Below are 9,505 nucleotides of genomic sequence, written 5' to 3'. Positions count from 1 at the left end.
GAGCCGGAGCTTGGTTCACATTAGCACTTTGGGTAAATCTTGAGCCGCCAAATCCGAGAAGGCCGCACTCGCAGGAGGGGTAGACTGACCCGGTCGATGGCCTGGATGGGGCAAAATTGGCGATCATCGTCGCACTCTCGCTTTCAATTGTGAATTTAATCTGCGAGTGGCCATTTTTTCTTCAAACAGTGCCTCGGGGGGAATGGCCGCGGCCAGCTTGGCCGATTGACCGTTTTGGTTTTTGGGAGTGTGAGAAATATTTGCACCTCCTCCCCCAGCCCCCTTTCACCTCAAAGACTTATTAGCATCTTCTTCGCTAAGCGTGCATTTGGCATTCGAAGCTGCGCGATCACGTCGACGTTCCCCTCGTCGCGAACTCTCGAGAAAGAAAGAAAGAAGACGACGCCGACGAGGGGTGCGCGAATGCATGATTGCTTGTTAAACACCGCGCCATTATTATTATTAATATGTATTATGTCATGTGCTCTCGCGCCGCTGACAGAGAAGAGGCTTCAAAAATGTGGCGAGGTGTTTGAAAATAGCCTAATTTCTGAATCTTTTTTTTCAAAATTTGTTTAATTTAAATCATTTTCCAATATTTTCCCTTTTTCACAATTCTTACAGTAGGCCACTTTCAAAAGTTTTGACAGAAATCATAAATACCAAGATGTGACCAAAGTAGGCCTCGTCACACTCTCCGAAGATTTTGTTTGCATTGCGATGGCAACTGCTAAGTGTGACCATCGTAGTAGGCAAATTGTTCTGCGCCTACTAGGAGGAGTGTACTCGAGTGTACCCTGTACGTAATCTAACGTTTTGTTAAAAATATAATAATGTTTTGTTAGATTCAATATTATTTAAAAAATCAGGAATAGTAAAAGCTGCAATAAGTAAATGTAAATAAACAATTTAAAAAAAAACCGGTCGTTTCAACACGCACCATTTGATTACATCCAATTTCTCAAAATAGCTGCCAAGGCCATTAAGACATTTAACGCCTTCCAATGGCATTTTTAAATAAATCGCCCGCATAACACCCCAGCATTCAGCTCTGGGTGAGCCGGAATTCCACTCCTTTCTCCGAAAATCGAGCCCATCACACGCCAATTAGTAGGCCAATGAATGCGTGAATTCCAATCCAACTGGCCGTTGTCGTCGCAACATAGTAGGCCGGCGATTGGCCTATTCGAGCCTAACATTTCATTAGGGTAGAAATCAAAAATACAAAATTGACAAAATGGACAAAATTTAACAAACTAACAAAATTTCCAAATTGACAAAATGTTAAAACTGTCAAAATTATCAAAATTATCAAAACTGACAAAATTTACAAAATTGTCAAAACTGTCAAAATTGTCAAAATTGTCAAAATTGTCAAAATTGTCAAAATTGTCAAAATTGTCAAAATTGTCAAAATTGTCAAAATTGTCAAAATTGTCAAAATTGTCAAAATTGTCAAAATTTTCAAAATTGTCAAAATTGTCAAAATTGTCAAAATTGTCAAAATTGACAAAATCACCAAATTGTCAAAATTAAAAAAAAAACTCCAAACTGTCAAAATTGACAAAATTTTCAAAATTGACAAAACTGTCAAAGCTGTCAAAATTGTCAAAATTTTCCAAATTGTCAACATTGTCAAAATTGTCAAAATTGTCAAAATTGTCAAAATTGTCAAAATTGTCAAAATTGTCAAAATTGTCAAAATTGTCAAAATTGTCAAAATTGTCAAAATCGTCAAAATTGACAAAATTTTTAAAATTGACAATATTGTCAAAATTGTCAGTTGTCAAAATTGACAAAATTGTCAAAACTAACAAATTGACAAAGTGGCCAAAACTGTCAAAATTGACAAAATTGTCAAAATTGCCAAAACTGTCAAAATTGTGAAAATTGTCAAAATTGTCAAAATTGTCAAAATTGTCAAAATTGTGAGAATTAAAAACAAAATGTCAAAATTGTTCAAATTGTCCAAACTGTCAAAATTGTCAAAATTGTCAAAATTGTCAAAATTGTCAAAATTGTCAAAATTGTCAAAATTGTCAAAATTGCCAAAATTGTCAAAATTGTCAAAATTGTCAAAATTGTCAAAATTGTCAAAAATGTCAAAATTGTCAAAATTGTCAAAATTGTCAAAATTGTCAAAATTGTCAAAATTGACAAAATTGTCAAAATTGTCAAAATTGACAAAATTGTCAAAACTGTCAAAATTGTCAAAATTGTCAAAACTGACAAAATTGTAAATGTGAAAATTGTCAAAATTGTCAAAATTGTCAAAATTGTCAAAATTTTCAAAATTGTCAAAATTGTCAAAACTGTCAAAATTGTCACAATTGTCTAAATTTTCAAAATTGTCCAAATTGTCAAATTTAGTAAAATTGACAAATTGACAAAATTGTCAAAACTGTCAAAATTGTCAAAATTGCCGAATTGACAAAGTTGACAAAATTTGCAAAATTGTCAAAATTGTCAAAACTGTCAAAATCGACAAAATTTTCAACTGTCAAAATTGACAAAATTGTCAAAATTTACAATATTTGATCGTCAGATCTTTAAAAAAAATAAAGAATCAATTTAGCTGATGAGCCCCAGTGAAATATTTGACCCAACATAGTAGGCGGTGCTGGAGGGGAACATTTTGAGACCCAATCCTGACCGGCGGCAAATTGCAACTGTCATCGGCACGATTGTGTCACTTTTGTGTGCCTCCTGTGACTAAACTTTTATGCATATGGCTTGTGAAAAAAAAACGCCAACAAAAGCTTTTTTTCTGGGTCACACAATTTAGAGGTTAGGTTCGCACCTCACACACCCAACAAAATCTCTACGCAGCATCTTTTTCGTTTTCAAACGGAGAAGACAAAATTTTTCTGTCGAGATGACTTGGTCTCTCGACCTACTCGATGATATAAAATCAATATTAGCATAAAGCATCCTTACATAACCTCTAAAACTGCGTTCGACTTGTGCGTCTCTTCGTCTTCTTCGTTGCTAGCCTACTACGATGCTGCCGACGCATTGTTGTTATCAGCGAAACATCGACGACACCAGCAGAGTCAAAGCAAGCCAAGCCCCGGCGAAGGAATCGTCGCCCCAAGGCATGCTTTGATTGGACTCGATCTTTTTTTTTCCATCCCGCGGTCGGGTTATGTTAAATTGTGAAATTGGACGAGCGCGGGAACCGGTTTGTCGTTTTAAAATCGCATCTTCCTCTTTGGGTAGCTGAAAGACCTGCTAGGGTCTGTTGACGAGATTCACTTTTGACAGTTGGCGTTACCTTTAGGTTGATTGGCATTGAACTGCCTTGATTCATGGCCTAATCAACATGAAGGTAACGTAAATGTCAAAATCCATATAATAACCTCAAAATTTGTTTTTGAAAAATTCTAACAAATGTTCGTGACAGAACCAGCAAATAATGTCAGCCTGAGAAGGTCCGGCCCCAAATTTATGCGCAAACAATGTGCGCGCGATGTTTATCTCCCCCTCAATAAGTCATATTTACGCGTGTCAAACATCAAAAATCTTTATTTTCGGACGACCATGACCCCGCCGTCGTCGTCTCCATGGTGACCATTTCGCAGCTTCCCACCGCATTAAAGCAGGCCTAGAGCGCGTAATGTCTCATTATGTGTATGCAAATTGGCTTATCACAGAAAACAACGCGAGCCGTGTCTGGGATGAAAAATGACTCGGAGTTGACGGATTCTTGGACGGCCCCTCAAGGTTCCTCGTGGAGTCCGGTGAAGATTTTCAAGGGGAACCACTGACCGCTGCGCGGTGCGGCCAGATTACATCACCTTCTTCTTCGATCTTCTTTGGAGTTGTTTTTTTTTTTCAAAGTTTTAAAGAGTCTTGTCTGATTGCTTAGAAACAATATTTACTCGAAATTGGAGAAGACGATCGCAAGTCGCGCCTTGCGGGAATCACAAAAACAACGCAGCAAGCCATGGATTAATCGACGAAGAGGGCCTTGATTATTCCCCACAGCCTACTACTACCAAGACTGTGGTTGTTGAGGTGGCGACGCGATGTCTGCGCAAATTTTTCCTCCCAAAAATGGACGGCGTCGAAAGTCACGGGAAAGTGGGCACTTTATGGTGCAATTAAACGCAGCGGTTAAATCTTGATCGCGGCTTGGGCCCCCTTCTTCAGTGGCGAGGTTGAAGACGGTGCTAAAGAGGGACCGTAAAATTTGGGGGTTTAAACATGAATGTCCAAAATAGTAAAGAATGAAAACAAAATTTATAAGTTAAAAATTAATTTAGAATTCAAGATTTAAAAAAAGATAGAATTATTGCGCCAAAAAATATAATTAACAAATTTGTCAATTTGTCAATTTTGTAAATTTCGTCAATTTTGTCAATTTTATAAATTTTGTCAATTTTTTAATTTTTTTCAATTTTGTCAATTTTAATATTTTGTCAATTTTGTCATTTTTGTCAATTATAATATTTTTGACAAATTTGTCAGTTTTTGACAAATTTGACAGTTTTTGACAAATTTGACAGTTTTGACAAATTTGACAGTTTTTGATAATTTTGTAAATTTGGCAAATTTTGGCAGTTTTGATCATATTGCCAATTTTGTAATTTTTGACAATTCTGACATTTTTTACATTTTTTGCATTTTTTAAAAGTTTTACAATTTTTCCAATTTTGTCAATTTTGACAATTTTTACAATTTTGATAATTTTGACAAATTTTACATTTTTGACAATTTTGACAATTTGACATTTTTTTCAGTTTCGACAATTATGACAATTTTGTCAGTTTTGACAATTTCGACAATTTGACAATTTCGACAAATTTCATCATTTTGACAATTTTGACAATCTGGACAATATTGACAATTTTGAAAAATTGGGCAATTGCGACAATTTTCACAGTTTAGAAAATTTTGTCAATTTTGACAATTTTGACAATTTTAACAATTTTGAAAATTTTGACAATTTTGACAATTTTGAACAATTTTTACAATTTAGTCAATTTTGTCAATTTTGATAATTTTAACAATTTTGTCAATTTAGTCAATTTTGACAATTTTAACAATTTTGACAATTTTGACAATTTTGACAATTTTGACAATTTTGACAATTTTGACAATTTTGACAATTTTGACAATTTTGACAATTTTGACAATTTTGTCAATTTTGTCAATATTGTCAATTTTGTCAATTTTGTCAATTTTGTCAATTTTGTCAATTTTGTCGATTTTGTCAATTTTGTCAATTTTGTCAATTTTGTCAATTTTGTCAATTTTGTCAATTTTGTCAATTTTGTCAAATTTGTCAATTTTGTCAGTTTTGTCAATTTTGTCAATTTTGTCAATTTTGTCAATTTTGGCAATTTTGACAATTTTGTCAATTTTGTCAATTTTATCAATTTTGTCAATTTGAATATTTTTGACAAATTTGACAGTTTTTGATAATTTTGCAAATTTGGCAAATATTGACAGTTTTTATCAAATTTTGTATATTTTGTCAATTTTGTCAATTTCAATATTTTTGACAAATTTGACAGTTTTTGACAAATTTGAAAATTTTTGACAAATTTGACAGTTTTTGACAAATTTGACAGTTTTTGACAAATTTGACAGTTTTTGACAAAATTGATAGTTTTTGACAAATTTGACAGTTTTTACATTTTGTACAAGGTTTACAATTTTGTCAATTTTGACAATTTTGATAATTTTGAGAAATTTTACATTTTTGACAATTTGACAATTTTGTCAGTTTTGACAATTTCGACAATTTTCACCAATTTGACAGTTTTGACAATTTTGACAGTTTCGACAATTATGACAATTTTGTCAGTTTTGACAATTTCGACAATTTGACAATTTCGACAATTTTCACCAATTTGACAGTTTTGACAATTTTGACAATCTGGACAATTTTAACAATATTGACAATTTTGACAAATTGGGCAATTGTGACAATTTTGACAATTTAGAAAATTTTGTCAATTTTGACATCTTTGACAATTTTGACAACATTGACAATTTCTACAATTTTGACAATTTTGACATTTTGTCATTTTTGTCAATTTTGATAATTTCGTCAATTTTGTCAATTTTGACAAATTTGACAATTTTGACAATTTTGAAAACATTGACAATTTTGACAATTTTGACAATTTTACTATTTTGACAATTTTGCATTTTTAAATTTTGTAATTTTTGTCAATTTTACTATTTTTGTCAAATTTGTCAAGTTTTGACAAATTTGACAAGTTTTGATAAATTTGACAGTTTATGATAATTTTGCAAATTTTGACAGTTTTGATCATTTTGCCAATTTTTTAACATTTTTGATCATATGGCCAATTTTTTTTTATTTTTGACAATTTTGACATTTTTTACATTTTTTACAAGTTTTACAATATTGTAAATTTTGACAAATTTTACAATTTTGACAATTTGACAATTTTGTCAGTTTCGACAATTATGACAATTTTGTCAGTTTTGACAATTTCGACAATTTGACAATTTCGACAATTTTCACCATTTTGACAGTTTTGACTATTTTGACAGTTTTGACTATTTTGACAGTTTTGACTATTTTGACAATCTGGACAATTTTAACAATATTGACAATTTTGACAAATTGGGCAATTTTGACAATTTTGACAGTTTAGAAATTTTTGTCATTTTTGACAATTTTGACAACGGTGACAATTTTGACAATTTTTTTAATTTGGCAATTTTGTCATTTGTCAGTTTTGACATTTTTGACAATTTTTAAAATTTTGACAATTTCGGCAAATTTGACAATTTTGATAATTTTGACAATTGAACAATTTTGTTTTTTTTTTAATTTTCAGTCAGTTTTGACAATTTTGTCAATTTTGACAATTTTGTCAGTTTTGACAATCATGACATTTTTGACAATTTTGACAATATAACTTTTTTGACATTTTTTTTCAATTTTGACAATTTTGTCAGTTTCGACAATTTTGTCAATCTTGACAATTTTGTCAATTTAGACAATTTTGTCAATTTTGACAATTTTGTCAGTTTTGTCAGGTTTGACAATTTTGACAATTTTGACGATTTTGACAATGTTAACAATTTTGTCAATTTTGACAATTTTGACAGTTTTACAATTTTGACAATTTTGGACATTTTTTACAATTTTGGTCATTTTTTACAATTTTGTCAAATTTGGACAATTTTTATAATTGTGACAATTCAATTTTTTTTTTACTATTTTGAAAATTGGGGTTATTTTGACAGTTTTGTCAATGTTGAAAGAAAATGACAATTGTGACATTTTTGACATTTGGAATAATTTATACAAATTTGACCTTTTTTTCAATTTTGACAACTTTGACAATTATGTCAAATTTAACAATTTTGACAATTTTGGCAATTGTGTCAATTTTGATGTAAATAAGGCTATTGAAAAGATTTTTGAAGCTTAATGCCTTCGGACGCCTAAGGCCTTCCCGAAAAGTGGTAGAAAGATCGAGTTTCGCCGATAACCGCCGAACTCCGCGGAGTGTGCCGAGACCTGTGTAACATCCCATTTTGGGCCCATTACCGCTCAGTTAGACATCAATTACACACGATTTAATTTTGTTTACCTACTGGGTTAAAACGACCGACGATTTTCCAAGGCCTACTAGTACTGCTGCCGCGCTGAAAGGGATGGGCCAGATTATTAAATATTTGGCCGTTTTGACCAACTGTGGTGGTGCGCGCGAGCAGGCCATGCTTAAAAGTGTGTTTTTAGTTAAACGAGAGTCTTCTGTAACAACCTGTAATTATGAGATGGTTAGATCGCTGTTTGTTTTCATTTTTGGGAGTGAGAGTTTGACGTTTCATAATCTGACACCGACTTGGAATCTTGATGGGAGCATCCTTCTGGTTTCATCTAGTTGGCGCTGATTTGTCATTTGACACCACCAGACTGCTTTGCTTTTTTTTCCCCATTATTCTTGCTCCAATCATAACCGATGAAGAACGACGTCAGCGAAAGTGACCTCGGTCTTGCATAACTTTCCCCAGCTTCTTCTGGAATTGGCTCGATTGATGTTGCGTTGTTGTGTTACGCCATTCTTGTTGCATAAAGGGCACCCATTTCGATCGCACACACATCTTAACACAACTTGAGAGAAAGAAGAAGGAGCGAGAGAGAGAGGTCACACCCGTCGTAACTGACCCGGCACGTATCCAGGAAGACGGACTACCCCTGGTCAGGCTCAAGTGCGCCACGTGCGTTACCATGGCAATATTGTGTTATTGTTACAGTGCACGGAAACAATTTTTAAATTGTCAAATTCTGATTTGTCAAACTCAAACTGTCAAATGCACACTTTAATTGAAAATAAAATTGTTTTGAACAAACATAATTTTCTCTTGTATAATATTCTTTTAACGTGCATTATTTTGACAGCTCCTCAAAAGGGTTGTCAATTTATGAGATTTCTCTCAAATTGCAACTTTCCGTGCCGTTGTTCAATACGCGGGGCTGATTAACTTCTCACTTATCCGCCTTGCGGTTGCAAAAACTGACAAAGCTCGGTGACGAGCTTTGGATCATATTACCCGTCGACCGCCCAGCCATCGGTAATTTGCTTCTGTCTGGTCCTCCTCCTCCTCCTCCTCCTCCGGCCAAATGAGAAGAAGAAATTGTACAGGTAATAACTGTCTGACCTTTGGGCGCAAATGGCTTCATTTCTTCGGCCTTCTTAGTCCCGCCCGTGTGGATCAATCGGACCGCGCGCTGGACTCACAATCCAGAGGTCGCCGGTTCGAATCCCGCGGCGGGCGCTCTAAAATTCTTTGTGTAAATATGGGTATTCGGCGCCGTCGCTCCGTGCCATACTTTCATACACTTAGGAGCCCAGGGCGGCGAAGTCCTTGTAGATAAAAGGAAGACACTAGTGGTTGGTACTAGCAATGGTGGCCGACAGCTATAAAGTCAACTTCGTTTTTTTCTTCAAGCGGAAAACAATTGTGGATGGGTGGCTCCCCGCCATATTGCTTTTCCGTTTGACAGGTGCATTTCTTGGTCACTTCGCAATTTTAAAAGGTTTAAACTCGCGCAATTTTCAAAATTTTCAGGTGATATTTTGTTTGAAGCTTGTTCAGATGTGAGCACGCATGAAAACTGCTAAATTTTCAGATTTAAAGCAATTTTTATGAGTTTTGATCAGTGTTGCCAGCCGAACAGATGGGCGGCGTTTCAAACATTTGCAAAAACGTCAAATTAGTGGAGAACAATGGCGCAAAAAAAAAGGTTATGAAGAAGGCAGTAAAGTGCATACTTTTATTGATGAGTTGAAAATCGCACCTCTCCGCGATGCAGCGCGTTGCGTGGTTGCGGCTCTTGGCATTTGAGCGATGCGAACCAAGCGAAGCAGCGATTATGAGTTTATGCAAATTGACAAATTGGTTGGTCGCCGCCCGTTGTGACTAATTGCAGCGAAGAGGTGACACTAAGATAGGTGTGGGTCTTCTGCCAGGTGGTAGAAAACTTTTTTTTTCTTTGGCTAGGAACACT

Source organism: Culex pipiens, chromosome 1 (assembly GCF_016801865.2).
Source record: "Culex pipiens pallens isolate TS chromosome 1, TS_CPP_V2, whole genome shotgun sequence".
Classification (NCBI taxonomy): Eukaryota; Metazoa; Arthropoda; class Insecta; order Diptera; family Culicidae; genus Culex; species Culex pipiens.
The sequence above is the reverse complement of the archived record's forward strand: the minus strand, read 5'-3'. Positions refer to the sequence as shown.